The following is a 16436-nucleotide window of genomic DNA, read 5'->3' on the forward strand; positions in this document are numbered from 1 at the left end:
TAGGAACTTCTATCCGAGCATGACAGCCATTGTTGCGAATTGGAAATGTGGGTCATTACACTAAAACTAATTAGAATTCTCCAAGCACTATTCCCCCAAGCGCAAGCGGTGCCCCGCGCACCTGTCTAGGCGCCATTTCCATCAACAGGTCACTCAGGTACCAAATTCCATCAGTCGAAGCTCAGCGCCCTCTAGTGTCACAGCGCGACGTCCTGTATCTACGTGCACACTCAACAGTGCAGGAAAAGGGCCAGAGAAAGGACAGAAATCCCAGGAAGTGAAGTCTGCGGGCTCCATCCCGAAAGATGAATCATTTTGGCAGCGAATTTGCACAAAATTCACGTCTAAACTAGAGGTAAGTGTATTTTTCTGTGTCTTTGATCAACAGGTGTGCAGATCATGGTAATGTGGAACTAGCAGACCTCACGTGTCATGCGCTGCAGACTCGTATTCCACTCGCGACAAAACATGGCGGACCAACTCGTCGCACAACTTTGGTCACTTGCTTCACGTCTTTAACTCATTGATCGCAAGTAAAGTTTCTATGTATTATTTTGCAGCTGATGTATTTATTTATCAACTCTGTCACTTGTTTCGCCGACATGGTCAAGATAGCGAAGCACGCGGACAGTTATCGAGTTAGGGGTGTGTAATCGACTCGCGGTCATGAGCGAGTGGGTTTGTCCCAATTTTGCGGGAACACGGCATGGTCGAGAGCCGTTTGTTTAAACAGGATGCATTTAGAAGGCCACAGCTGCATACCGAATATTGCCAGCTCCTTTTATCAAAACAATCAATAAACTTTTGAGAAAAGTTAGAGTGAAAGGCTCACTGTTCTGCTAATCGATAAAGTGTAGAATCACCATTATTTCCCGGGGGCTTACTGTGTGACATGAAGACAGGCCTGAGGACGGTCCTCCCCCCCCCACTTCTCGGGGTGGGTGAGATAAGACCGACCCGTGTACACAGTCTGCATTTGTAAACAGCTTGTTTCTAAAGGGTATGGGTTGTATTTGTGGGTCTGCCAAACTTGGGTTGGCAAACCCAGGTATGAAGTTTGGTTGTCATTTGGTGAATTTCAGGAATGCAGTGTTTCAGCAACGGGGGAATTTTGGGATTTGATTCCCGAGAAACCGTCCTCCCTGAAAACTGGGAACATCAATAATCATTTGGCAAGAACATATATTATTTCATATGTTGTGCAAATAAATATATGTTTTAAAACCCAACACAAGTTGGCAACTCTGCACGGATCACAGGAGTTTTATAATTTGTTAGAAATTGGTGTTTCAATCTCAATAAAAACAATCTGTTCTATCTTTGGAAATATTTTAGTTCCAAAAGAAGTCTGAGGCCATTAACAGGCATTAGAATCAACAGGTGGTATGTGAAGGAAATTTCAGCCTCTGTTCACAGCAGTTATGTTTCATTTGTTTTCAAGAGGTATACACATTGCTGATGCGAACTTTTATGCTGGGTGTGTAAACTATTTAATTTGTCTTCTTGTGTTTTAATTTTTGTGAAAAACGATTAAGTAAAAACCATTGTTGTAATCATTAAAAAATAGGTTTTCAGCTTATTAAAGTAAATATTATGTATATCAATATGATCAATTAATTTTAAAGTAGTTTATGAAGGTCATCTACAAAGAATTCTGAGTGTCTTTTTGAACTGAAAGAAAAGTCTTTTCATATGCAAATGTCAAGATGTTATATGTCACTTTCATGTTTCAAATATGTGGCTTAGTTCACAAAGTAGTCTGGCTGCCATTCTCCTGCATCTCACATCTTCCCGAGGCAAGGGAGTTAACTGACTATAAAAGACCACCCTTGTTGAACTAGGCCGGAATTTCTGGGTTCGATCGTAGTTCCACCAGTGGCTTTTACGAGTTGTGTCCCTTCAATGTCCCTCCTGTTGACCATTCAGATTCAACCTTTGTTTAAAACCGAAATCTGCACTGCAGTTTACAAACTGGATGTTCACTTCTTTGACGCGATTCTGATTGGGCTATGCATAGACTCGTTAGTCCAGCCAAAGTAACTCCATAATTGCTGCCTAGTTAGGCAAGGGTGGAAACTAGACTTTTATAATCAGGTAACTCCCTTGACTTGGGAAGATGGTATCTGAAGCCGGACAGTCCCCTTTTTCTACTACCTTTATCTTTGAAGTTAGACTAATGCATAGTCTCTGAAATGAACATATATACAGAAGAAACAGTTGTTAAATTATAGTTATGAAATACGAAAATAAGCCCAGAAACCTTCTTCATTTTCCTGATACTGCGGTACTTTAGACTTGCCAAATATTGTGGACTTGCATGGACTAGATTGGATGAGTTGTTTCGGGGTCTGTATGACAGACTACTTTGATTTGGAAATCTATCAAAGAGATGACATTTATGATAGTATATATACATGTTTTAAAATTTATCCAAAAATTGTTCCCCCAAGATGGAGTTTCAAGCTAATCATTTGATGGTACCAGAGGGCCTTTGCTGTTTAAATTTCAAAACTTTTGAGACCCGTGAAGATCCAGGGTAGAATAGGTCTTCTGCAACCCATGCTTGCCATAAAAGGCGACTATGCTTGTAGTGAGAGGCGACTAACAGGATCGGGTGGTCGGACTCGATGACTTGGTTCATACATGTCATCGTATCCCAATTGCGTGGATTGATGCTCATGATGTCAATCACTGGATTGTCTGGTCCAGACTCGAATATTTACAGACAACCGTCATATAGCTGGAATATTGCTAAGTGGCGTTAAACAATTATAATGGAATTGGTTCTCACAATATGCCCATTACCTTCCGATGTGCTGAAATATCAGCCTAGAAAGGGCACTTCGAGCATAAATGTTGGCTGAAAATAGATTTTAATTTGTCTAATCATGAATATACCATAAAGCTGTGCATAAATATTGCAGGAAAACATTCTCTTAAACTTTAAGTTAAAGAAGGGCTGTGATGCAGCACATTTGCTACGCTGGGGTAGAGAACATAGTGTCACTGTGCTAACCTTGGGTAATTGGATGCACACGTTATGAGTTTTCATGTGTTCAGATATGAAGTAAAAAAAACCAGAATATGCCACCACACCCAGCCCAACTCATCCTTCCGAAAATGGGAGTAGAGTTTGTACCTTTTAACAGGAAAATTTAAAAAAATGTACTTAATTTCCAGAAGAAAAATAAACTAAACTTTTATTTTACCATTTTGAAGTTGAAGTTGAAAGGATGATCTTGAATCAGACTAATTGATAAACTTAATATATCTTCTTAAAAAAATGTACAACAAACTCTTGAAATATTGCCATCATAACATCCTCACTAGAAAAACCCATGTAATTTGACACACAATAGCATTGTTCCAATCTGACCAAAATCTACATTTGAGATTGGCTGTGACAGCCAGAGTTGCTAGCTTGGACTAAAAGCATTAAATACTGTCATATTTGACCTTTACTGTGGTGAAAGGGAACAGAATCATCAGCTGGGGATGTTGACAAGCTTTAGAGGTTCGGCACCAGGAAATGGCAGCACGCTGGTGATGGAAGATAAGGCATAACTAGGAATTGTCTCGTACACAACAGGAAGCAAAGCCACTGTACCACTTTCAAATTGAGACATGGTATCATCAAGCATTTTCCGGTTTTAATGAAATTTGTTTAATCGTGGTGCTTTAAAGTGGTTTTTGTCCTGCATGATGTGGAGGGATGCACAGTTGGAGTTGGTACTAGTGCAATGGTAGCAACGAGGCTGGTTTGATATGTACTGTGCTCAGCCTGTATAATGGTGAGTGGAGTTTGTTCATGCAGACCTTAATTGTTGAATATTTCAAATAATGAAATTCAAAGTTCATATCTTGATGTCATGCCTTTGCAGTATTATCAATTGTTTACAACAAACTAACTCTTCTCCATCACTGGTCCTCAGAAATATGTATAAAAGAAAGTATTTCAAGTTACAGCCGTCTTTGCTTGTCCTGCTTTCTTCTGATTGAACCATGTATTGAACTAGTGCAGTCAGTTACGAAGTGATATTTTCCTGGACTCTAGGTCTTTCACAAAGTTTGCAAGACTTAATAAGGACTTGAATTAGGCAGTTCGGTCTTAAATTTGAACCTGACTTGAAAAGTCTTTTAAAAGCCTTGAATTTAGCGACCGCTGTTAACACTGCTGTTAAGAGTATATATTAAAATTATTTTTCTTCTGATAATGTGTTCATGACATCATGAAGCAAAAGAGTAGTCCTAAACATTGATATTAAATAATATTGAAACAGTTGACTTGGATATGAATATTTTATAATGTGTATTTGGATGTACAAGTGCAACCATTATGACAATGAAATGGAGTAAGTGTCCTTATTAATCTGTTTGAAAGCACATTAGTCATACTTTCAAATTTGAAAATGGTGAACAGTGCCTTGAAGAAGGTTTTTAAACTGGTTGTTTGTGTTTATGAAGGTAGTGTACATTTATCGTCATTGGTTAAACAAAAAAGCAATATTTTAGAGCATTTCCAATTAATGTAATAAACAGAATTTTCAAGAATTAAAAATAAATGAGTAAAGCATGTGTATCTGTTAGAAATGAGTTAAACCCCTCCAAATCTATGGTTGATTAATTTATCTGCTATCCATCAGTATCCATTAATTAGGAACCTTAAAAAGCTAATATTGTTAATTGATATCTTGTAGAAGTGGTTTCATGAAAAGATGATGATTGGGTCATGTTAATAATGAATAGAGAGAGGCAGAGAAGTAATATGACACTGTAACTATATGTCAAGATATGAACATAGGAATGGTGTTGCTTTGATGTTATCTTTGCTGTGCATTTTGAATGACATCTATTCATAATTAATGGACTGTTGGTTGACTAAACTCTGATTGATTTTAGAGGCTGTAAATTCTTTGGTTCCTGGTATTCCAGCATGTGCCATGTTATGAATGTTTAACACACCTTTGCTTGGTCGTTAACTGAGTAGACGTGTGTTATGGTGGCACCATGGCAATTGTTGTACTGGAGTTCTTCAAGAAGACGTCTTGTTTAAATCACTATGGTGAAATGGTCATTTTACCTGCCTGATAATTAATGCCATGCTAATTCTGAAACTACTTAAGTTCTCAGATTCCCTTTAGAAATTAATGAGATGTTTTTGTCTTGCCACATCTGTTCTGTTGGTGATCGGCTGTGCTAAGATATGTGTAAAACTTTCATAATGGCATGTGTAGTGAAACAATAACAGCTGTCAGTTAAATATGAAACATGTAATCACAGAAAAACATATTTTGAGGACGATCTATTGAGCTGTGATTTGCATCACAATAATTGATACTGCTCACAGTGTACTAGTCCTGCACCATGACCGTGGAATATATTTATTTTATGAAAAAATAATAATCTAGATATGCATACAAAAACAAGTCTAGCCAGCTCAAGCTAGCTCTATTCCACAGCATGCATAGGGAATTTTTTTTATTTTTAGAGTCAAGAAGGATATTGTGTAATATAAGATTTCAGAGACTAAATGTTAGTCTAACAGTGTACTTTTCAACAGAAAAAAACTATGAATACAGCATGTGCTTTTGTTGTAGGAAAATAAAAGCATGAACATTTAAGTCATATATATTTGTGTATAGGGGAACTATGTCACAATATTTTGTGATATTTATATTTATTTAATTGGTCCCCATAGTTTTGTATTGGGGAACTGAGAGTTTGGTCAAATACTTCCCTGTTTGGCATCCTGACATGATGAGTCGTAGACAACAGGTAGGTGATCATGTGTTGTAAATCACGTATGTTGATACAGTATTTAAAGTTAAGCATGACAGTCAAGGGATACTTGTTGTTACTCCTACATTAAAACGCTATAACAGCACATCCTAAGGACACCAGGACCACCTTTACAGTTAGAACACTTGATATGTTCGTTTGTTTGTTGTTTAACGCTTCACTCAGCAGTATTACAGCTATATGATGGCTGCTATGTTCTGCTGTTGCACATTTGCCTGTAGTCTGTCTTACAGACCCTGATACATTTATATCAACTACAGCCCATGCAAGTCTATAATGTTTGGCAAGTCTAGATTACTGCAGTATCTGAAAATGAAGAGAGTCACTGGGCTCCCTTTTTATTAGATTTTTATTTTCTGTATGATATGTTCATTTCAGAGACTATATGTTAGTCTAATTTGCCTGTTGACCAGAACCAAGAAGACTTTGCCTTGTCCGATAGGTACTTTATTTGTTATCTACCATATCAGGAGAGTCATCTGGTTGAGAGAAACAGCAATGTGATCAATATTTTACTCTGGTTAAATATCTCGTGGTGGACTATAGTGGCAGCATTTTTGCACCCGAGATTTGTGACAGTAAAGATAATATCCAGATAAATTTATGTATATCATGATAAGTTTATTTATCCACATATGTTTATGTGTGCTGATAAACTTTTGTGTCCACATAAGTTTATATAGATGTTTGGACCCTTTAGAATATAGGATTACGAGCTACCAATGAAGAGAAGACAGAACAGTAAACGTTTTTTGTACATAAATTTGTACATTATTTATGTGGCTTTGTTATAAGATAGGTTCTAATCTGAAACCTGTGATGATGTCTTCAAAAGATGGAAAGTGATTTTCAGGTTGAAAAACTTTGAAAATCCCATTCACATGTTGTAGCTTAAAATCACCAAGTGCCATGTTGTCTCTTGAACTCTGCTTGTCAAACAGGTTTGTTAAAAGTGCACAACATTCTTAAATGATGCCGAAATAATATGTAATATTTTTGTCAACCATTCTGTCAATGATTATCTCCCTTTGTATGTTGATAGTGTACAGTTTAAACAGGAACTCTCTTGTTACCTTGAGAATTTAGCTTTTGAAATGTCTTGAAAGAAATTATCACATTTACTGGTGTTTTTTTTGTTAGGCTAAGATGAATGAGGAAGTGACTCTCTTGAGCAGATTCACATTTCTCAGATGGTTGTATATATATCAGATTATTTTGTAATATCTTGTAACTATTATCAAGCTTGAGCATTGTGTAAGGTATATTTTACAACTTAATATACAGGGAATTTTCGAATACATTTAATATAGGTAGTAGATATCTAATAAAGAATAAAGCTCAATTAATTCTTTTAGTATTTTTCCATATTTTCAACGTATGCTAATTGCTAAAACTAAACATTACTATTAAAAAGAATTTTGACAGGATAGTTGTGGGAGCTCGGAGACATTTTATGGCCTTAATATGTATCAGTTTACTTTGTGACAGAGGAGACAGAAGATTTCTTGAAATCATGTTACAATAAAGATTGATGGTTATGTCCTCATTATTGTACAATGTATATTTGAAAGGCACCTGGTGATCAACAAGCCCAGACTTGAGTGACTACTTGCTCTTTTGCTTGCTACTTTTGCATTAGAGTTCCTGATATTTCATGCTAATCAGCCATAACCACATGTAATCAACAATGGTTCATAGCCATCAATTCTAAATAACCAAACATTTAAGCGTAACACAAGCTTCTCGCCTGAAACAAAGTTGGAAATGTACAGACTCGTGACAATTATCTTTTAGCTCATCTAGCCTTTATTTGCTGTTGATGTGCCATGTTTAACATTCGAGGCCTATAAACTTCCAGAGGGCATTGTGGAAGGGGAGTGCCTAGTTCCTAGTCAACCTTGTAGCAGAGGGAACGGTGTCAGGTGCTGACACAGGGAGAGGATGGTTGCTCACTGGACCAAATCCAGTCCCATTTCTCTTGGTAATGGTTGACAAACACTGTTTCCCCAGGGCTGAATGAGTAAGCCCTCAGATGGAATTTGGGAACATTAATGTAGTACTGGAGGGTAGTCACACTTTGAAAAGAAACAGTTCTATCTTTCTTCTCCTGTCATACTGAAAAGTTTTCATGTAGATATATTTTAATGGTTTTGTTTGTTTGATAGTTCTGTGTGAGTAAACATGCATTTGTCCTTTCCTTTTTATTGTGAATTATGAATTTTGCAAAAATCAAATTTGGCAAATAAAATATTTCATTTCATAAGAGACATGTATAAATTTGCAATGTTAGCATACCTGTGTCAATTTGTTTGAAGAGAAAACAAGACTTTTTTTTGGTACTGACCTTGAAATATGGATGATGAGCAATTTCTAGTCCTTAAAATATATATGAAATATTACATAGCCAATATTGTGGAAATTAATCATGAACGACACACAATGCACCACCCCCAAGTTAATTTATGATACTGCTTGGCAAATATTTGTCTATAATTTGTATAAGTGATGGGATTTGAGATTTATTGTAATCCTGAGATTACTGTATATTTGTGAGAGCGTTAGTATAGCTGACACAGCTTTCAACAATATTCTTGCAGCATAATGACTGGATATCAAAATGTTGGCTTTTACATGTGTGACCATTTGCCATTATTATTTATGTTCATGCTGCATGCAGTGTGGTGTATAAATTTTATCATTTTTGGAAGTCTTTTTACAAATTTTCAATTTCCCATCTTACATGAAACATTTTAATACCACACAGCAAAAAGTTAGTTTGGTAATAAGGTGTAATATGTACCCAGGAGTCACCCAAGAAATAACCATGATGAAAGGAATCTGGCAATCTGAGGCTGAAGTCAATCCGTTACACATCACTGAATAAGACATGGTGAAATGATGCTTTTCAGTTGACGGAGCAGGCAAAGAAATGGTGTATCACATTCATAGTACACAGCTGTTTGATACACATCAGTATTCCATGTGTGAAGCAGGGGTACTGTCTGACTGTAGTATCAAGCATGTTATTCAATAGCCTTTGTGTTCGAATGTAAGGCTCAGCCATAGGATGCCTCATATGAAAAGCTTTTGGATAAAAATTTCAACTAGAAGTGTCTAGAAAGAACATATACATGAAGATATGCAATTTACTCTAATTCATGGGACACTTTTGTGAGACATGAAGTTTGACTTATATCTATCGATTTTTTTTTATCAGATTACTGCCTTAAAGGCATATTAGAGCATGTGAGAGTGAAATGATTATTCATGAAAAATGAAATCCCATTATATGCAGTGCTGTTTGTAGACATGGTAGACATTAGAATGTTTCAAGTTGTAAAAGTCTAATAGTTTGGAATGTTTGTAACAAATATTGTAATCTGTGAACGATTGAACCCTTGGCCATTACAGAAATTAATGGGATGTTATGGTGTAGGTCCATGTTGAAGCTTGTTTGGAATTGACATCAACAGGAGAAAAATGCTTTACGCTCCTGAACAAGATTTACTTTCCTGGGACCTCATGAATAACTCCAGTTTGAAAGGCTGCAAAGAATTAGCCATTAGTTCGGATAGTATGCAATTAATCTTTTCATAAACATTAAATTCAAGAAAGAAAAAACAATCTACCTGAACAGACCAGAATCTAGTTCTAGTCTGGTTGCTTCTAATTGATGGTGCTGAGAAACTCAAATAGGATGAGACCTCAGTGACGATGACAATAGCTTTGATAGGAAGAAGGGAAGTGCATGAACATTGTTCCTGATGAATCGTGTTTCATGCTCCAGAGCTCCTGGTTAAATGGAGAGGAACAGTTTACCAGCTTCTGAATTCTGAATGTAGGTTTCATAATGTAAACTTGGATGGAAATGGATTCTGCTGTTGTTGCTACAGGACTGCCTTTTGCAATTACCAGTGGCACTGTCAGCATCCAGTCAAGCATTGCTGAGTTCTTCAATTAAGAATTTGAAATAATCTGAGTTCAAACATGTCTTGAAAGATGAACTTGACAAATGATCATGATCAAGATTATTAAAGCATGTGTAATTAAAGGGAGAATTATTTTTGAAAAGAAATAAATATTTTGTGCAATGGAATTTCTCTTAATGATACAACAGTACCGAAATGTGAGCCCAGAAGTTGGGAATTTGAATTTAAAGAGGAAGTACAATCTCTATTCTGCAAACAACTCAGGTCATTTTGACCGCAGTACACGACTGTAGCTTAATATATTTGTGTACAGTTATCCCTGTGCAGGTAACTGGGAGAAATGAAATCACTGAAGCGTTACAGGCCGCACATCGTTCTTAATGCGCTGTTAGATTTCCGTCTGAGAATGCCAAAGCTTTTAGTTCACCAGGATACAATTGTCAGTGAATGATGCTATTGGCGTATTGCATTAGTTCACAACACACCTGTTCTTAGAAGTGTTTTTTTCATAACTTGTTTTTAACCAGCCTTTGAAAGGACTGGCCCTTATGTTATGTAATCCTCCTTCCAAGTAAGAGGTGTTTAATTCAGGCCTGCTTTAGGGCACTTCCCCACTTCAGTGAATAGACATTTGCAGAAAACAGCATGAATGTGTGATCTGAAATAAAAGGTATCCACAGAGTAAATGCTTTCAGTTTGTCTTTATTGGGAATGGGAGGTACAAATGGATGTACAAACAAGCAAGTCTATGTATGTGAAAAACTTATAAATAATTACTTAAAGGATTCTGAAGAGAGACAGCCTATTGGGAGACATTAGGACACTTTGACCATTAAACTGATGCCCTAAAATGTTAGATGTGAATGTGATTGATTACTTTCAAACTAGAAAGTGTTACCTTAGATTGTGAGGCAGAATAGCTGGTTGAATTTGCTAGCAAATAAATAATAAATAAATAAATGTTGGAATATCTACAGTTCACTTTGGAGAATCAAAATCTAGCAAATAAGTAAATGTTGGAATATTTACAGTTCACTTTGGAGAATCAAAATCTAGCAAATAAATAAATGTTGGAATATCTACACAAGGATAGAAAGCTGCAAAATCCATGTTGATTTGTGCCATTTTGTACAGTCAACAGGTTTGCTTGCCAGTTCTCAGCTGTGTAATTAAGGTGGATGAGGCAAAGTTCTGCTTGACTGATGAAGCTTGAAATCATTGATGCATGACTGCTTCGATTCATAGACAGATTGCTATGATAGGCAAGTCTTCTGACACTAATTTGTCTGCCAAGGAATGAGAACCAATCGGTTAATGTCTGAAGGATTTGTATGCCCATACAAGCCATTTTTCATTTTGCCGATAAAACATGTTCTAATGTGATCTGTGGTTTAGCCACAAATCATAAAGGATGGAAATGCACTTTGTAGTACAATATTTCCCTAAGAAATGTAAACTGAATATATATATATATATATATATATATATATATATGACACTAAATGTGCTTTACCTCGGAAAGAGTTTTGTATTTGAGATTGAACATATGTTACACCTTGGTTCCCAGGTACCCACTGTTTCAAACCTCCTGCTTGACAATCCTTTATTTCTGCTTCAGCCTAAAACTTAAAAGTAAATTTCTGACATTTAATATTATAAGGTGTGTGGTTTCTGAAGAAATTGCACAGATAATGTGTTGTCACTGGTGCTGCAACAGTTTTCCTTATGTGGGTTATGTTACAGGATGTGAAAACTATATGGCTCTGTAGGCCAGTTCAATGTTGAATTAGGAAAGTCCGATGTTCCAGAGAATTTCATATTCACCATTTGTCCTTTCTGAAAGTGCAGTGAATAACTGTTTTAAAATATGTTTTTCTGGTTTCTTGATTACATTGTACTAAGAGTTGAAATGAATCAGGTTCCTCTGTACAGATAAAGATAACAGGTACTGTGTCCCTTCCATAAGGGGCTGCCATTGATTGGATTCATTCCACTTACAAAAGGTGATATGCTTTGTATGACTTGATGCTCCAATGTACATCCCTGTTCTATAACAGTAAGTCAATAGATGAGAACTGTCTATCATGTCACCAATTTCAACCCAGAGTTGTAGTATAGGGAGGCAGTAAACATGGTTGTACCAGCGGTGGTATAAAGGGGACCCAGAATTGGTTTTCATGGGGTCCATAAATTGCTGCTACTATGTCAGCTGATTCAGGTGGGATGGGGGCTACCGGGGACAGGTGGGGGAGGGGTACTCAGAGACAGAGTGCCCTGTTCCTCGTTGACTCACCTGTGCTAATGGCAGGTAGCAGACAGGTAGGCCAGGTAAACGAGCCGCAAACTGGCGGGCGGAATATGTAGGATTGTGCTGCCTACCAACCAACACACCTGAGTGCTTCTCTTTATTCTTGGGTGTGGGAATCGGGCAACGCGAGATGCATTTGCTTCTGTTTCGGTTAGCTTTACATTTATGTGGATTCAGTTTTTTTGTGATCTGTTCAAATAGCAAGTTGAGAAAATTACTTTGCGCTTTGAAGATGTATGTTGTCTGTGCCATGCTGCCTAAGTTCATCCCGGGTAGGTGATGCTTAATGTTTCGATAAAAGGGAATGAAATTGCAAAGGGATTTCCATTACATGATGCATCCTGGGTGACTGGCCAAGTGTTGAAAGCAAATCAACATGCATCTACATGATCTCAGCATGGACCTAGTCACCTCCTCTACTGGCAGTGGAGTGGGATACTTTGTGTGTCATTAAACACAATCATCTCATAGTGTGTCATAGCAAATATGCAGAAATATCACAATTAGAAACATATTAGTTTTGTGTTTGATGTTGGTTCTTAGTTGGTTGGAGAATACAGGACAAAAGATTAACATCTTCAGTGATCTGCCTAAAATTGAAAGGCCTTTTAATTAAAATGTTAAATTCCTGCAATGTTTCTGGAAATGATGCAGTGAAGCCTCGTTACAATATGCTTTGATATACTCTATTCACAATGTGAGTCAAGTCACAATACACTGAAGCCTCGTTACAATATGCTTTGATATACTCTATTCACAATGTGAGTCAAGTCACAATACACTGAAGCCTCGTTACAATATGCATTGTGATATTCTGTTCATAATGTGAGTCAAGTCACAATACACTGAAGCCTCTTTTCAATATGCATCTTGATACTCTATTCACAATGTGAGTCAAGCCATGTTACACTGAAGCAAGGTTACAATATGCATTGTGATATTCTGTTCATAATGTGAGTCAAGTCACAATATACTGAAGCCACATTACAGTACAACACCAAAACATGACTGTTCAGATTCTGGTTGATGAAGTCAAATTGTTGCACATATCAGTACAGAATCAAGTGTATCTATCATGTATCATATCATTTCAGCTTTGAATGTTGCTGTACTAGATTTAGTCTGTCTCACAGACCCTAGAGAATACACTGAAAAAGGAGTCCAACTCAAGTCTAGAATGATTTGGCAAGTCTAGATTGCCTCAGCTCTAGAAATTAAGAATTGTTCTGAGCTCCATTTGGATTTCTTTTTTTGCGTGTAGATGTGTTTTTTAAATAAGATTACTTTATTTCTGGGACTAAATGTCAGGACTGTGACTTCATGGGAGAGTTGGTTACATTGGGATCATTCTTACAGTTTGTAGGACTTTCTATAAATATGTAAAGTGTGGAGTGTAGTCTCAATGGCTGGTTGAAACAAGTGCATGACTAAAAAGGATGATTCTGAATCAAATAATAACTTAAACAATCACATACAGTATGCATATAGCTTAGGAAATATTAGTTTGATCTCATCATTGAAACTTCTGTGAATGCCGGCACAGTCTAACGATGCACAACTTGCGAAAGCTACTAAAAGGGCCGTAGGGAAGTCCTCACTTGGCATATGGGCCTGAGTTATGATTGAGAGTTAAGTGGGAATATTTGGCACTCTCTGATTCAGTTGACTGGTGGCCGACCCTGAACTAATCATCTGGTGTTATTCTATCAATCATGGTGGACGATGAGGACACAGCTTCTAGGATAAAATGTCACTGGTGGTTTACCAGGAAGATAGTTCAGTCTACATCGGTAGTGGAAGCTAAACTTGGCTCCAAACCTTGTAGGAAATTAGCCACGTCATAGTTGGTGATAGGGTCCTTACTTTTCCAGGTGAATATTCAGATATGGCTCATGTATTTTGAGAAACCAGCAAATAAATAAATCAGATGAATCAATGTTTCAAATACCCTCAGTATCCTGATGTGTAGCTAGATGAATCTTTGTTTCTGATGGAATGTAAGCATACTGAATATATGGGATATATGTGCTGTATATCAACATACAGCAACAGACCAGAACTGTATGGTACTGAATCTACTGATACACATCAAGTAAAGCACCTCACACATGCAACACTACTATTACAGTGTATTAATGCCAATATGCTACTACATGATAGGAGTTGAGAAAAGACAGGTGGACAGTGATGTAGCTTCGTGGTATGGACGATCCAGGTGTGTTTCCCCACCAGACTTCAGCAACACGCCCCAAGCTTGTGTCTTGAATGTACAGAAAATGATATAAAAACTCAAATTCTGGTTGGTTTTTGTCTGAGACTGGGATGCAGATGATGAAGTGCAGTAATGGTGTCAGCAGCCGTGATAATCCCAACTTATATTAACTCTCAACTCTGGGTACAATACAAGATAATTAACCATTTAGCCATTAGCAAATTACACTGCCAGTGCCAGTCCAAAGTGGACATTTTCAGATCCTGAAAGGATGTCTATTACACTTCATTTCAAGAGGAACATGTGACATGGAAATATTCCATACAATAATTGTGTTTCTACTTTTGCTGGACCTTGTCTCCTCGTCATATTGTCTTGTTATGGACTTTGTAGACAATAACAGTATCACAAGTACCACAAGAAGTAGCAGTTTTTTGCCTCTGAATTTTTCTTTGGATCAGATGTTGAATAAAACACTTTTCATGATAATTGGGAGTTTGTTAAAGGTAATGATGAAATGCATCTTAGTAATATTTAATACTTGGTTAGACTATCACACCTTCACCTTCACTTGTCACTCTTCTGGGATTTTTTTTGGAGAAATTTATAATTTGCAAAATAACCTACAAAGAAGTGATGAACTTGGAACACTGCCAGAGTGAACTTGATGTCTGGATGATTTATTTAAAGTTTACCTCTGATTGTAAGTGATGTTTTGAATCATGTTTAGTGTTGATCAGCTACATGTGAAAGGGCTTTTCTTAAACATGTTGGATGCCTCTAGAACCTGGCCACTTGTCAACATTTGGCTCCTGAATATGTTTCCAGATTCCAATGATATGTTATATATCATAGCGGTTTGCCCCAGGACATATTGACAGGGCTTGTGAAGAGTCATGATGGAAATAGTTTACAACTGGCGTCTGTAGATCTTCCCCGAGCACCTTATTCCTAAATCACTTGGTTTCAATGGCATGATTGATAGATACCTTCAAGTACTGGTTCACGAACATTACTGTTTTTTCTATTTGAAAGCTATGATAGAGGTAAAATATCAAATTTGAAATGAAATTGCTAAATTTCTGGTACTGAAAACTCCTGTCTGAAGGTACCAAGATCCCAGAAAAGAAGGTAAGTCTTTGGTGACCTAGGTCATTGTTATGAGGAGCAAACACTTTGATATCTAAGACTACCCCATCACTCCAAACCTAGGTGTTGGAGGTGCCATCAGCAAATATAACAAACCATCGTGCAAGCAGGAATAGATATGACTATCCCCATATGTCTTTCCAAAACAACTTCATGGTGGTGTATTATTAAACTCAAATCAGTCTGTCTTAAGCAAAGTAATATTTCTTAACTTATAAAAACTTCAATATATAAACATGTAATGGGAGTAATTTTTCATTTATTGAAACGTGTGAAACACATGTAGGGGATGCATTGTTCTTCATAAATTTCTGATCAATAACACAAGTTCATCAGAAACAATCACATATGTTGCCAAAATGGAAAATTCTGATTTTGAAGTTACAGAAAAAATAGAACTCCATTGATTCATATGACAGGTGTTGAATTTATGACCAGTAAGTGAAGGCTGAGGGATTCCTAGTATTGATTCTGTTGCTTGACTTAATCTCACATCGCATCTGTTGACTTTCAAGCAGTTGGATAGCTCTTTTATACCATTGTGATTGACAGTCTATGTTTGCAATAGTTTTGTTTTATGGGTCATAGACAGTGCTGTTATACAGTGTTAATTAGCATAAGTTTGATGATTGGCTGTAGCTGTTCACAACACGGCAATTAGAACCACTGTGGCTGTAATTGAGTTGGATTGAATTGGCACAGATTGGCAAGAATTAAGAATCAAGGAAAAAAACAACACAATTTGATTTGAGCGAGAAATTATCTATTCTAGGGATCCACCATTATTCTTGGAAGGGGTGGAGGGGGGCTGGATGTCTGTTAGAGATAGGACTTTTTTCGGTTACTGCGTCAAACTGTTCTCCAGTGAAAAGAGGAGCCATACAGTTTTGATTGAAGACACATTGTTTCGGGATAACCATGCCTGGTCATGAAAACAAGTTATTTTCTTCCATTTATCTTGCATATGTTGTATGTCATGAGAAGGACCAATAGTTGGGCCCTGGTGTGTTGATTGGTGATCCCATATTAATTATGTTTT

General features: G+C 36.9%; 1 protein-coding gene across 2 annotated transcripts in view; it reads left to right on the forward strand.

Moving 5' to 3' along the window:
• Positions 1–247: 247 nt before the first annotated feature.
• LOC139454222 (uncharacterized) overlaps positions 248–16436 on the forward strand; it is a 40194-nt gene continuing 24005 nt past the window's right edge. The window contains exon 1 of one of the 2 annotated variants that reach the window (XM_071235801.1): positions 248–355. The gene's annotated coding sequence lies outside the window, so the exon portion shown is untranslated. Of the gene's footprint in view, positions 356–3704; positions 3792–16436 lie in introns of those variants that run through there. The other variant, XM_071235803.1, reaches the window with a different exon arrangement.

The sequence above is a fragment of the Haliotis cracherodii genome, unplaced genomic scaffold (genome assembly GCF_022045235.1).
Source record: "Haliotis cracherodii isolate W230 unplaced genomic scaffold, xgHalCrac1.p SCAF_10, whole genome shotgun sequence".
Taxonomy (NCBI): domain Eukaryota; kingdom Metazoa; phylum Mollusca; class Gastropoda; order Lepetellida; family Haliotidae; genus Haliotis; species Haliotis cracherodii.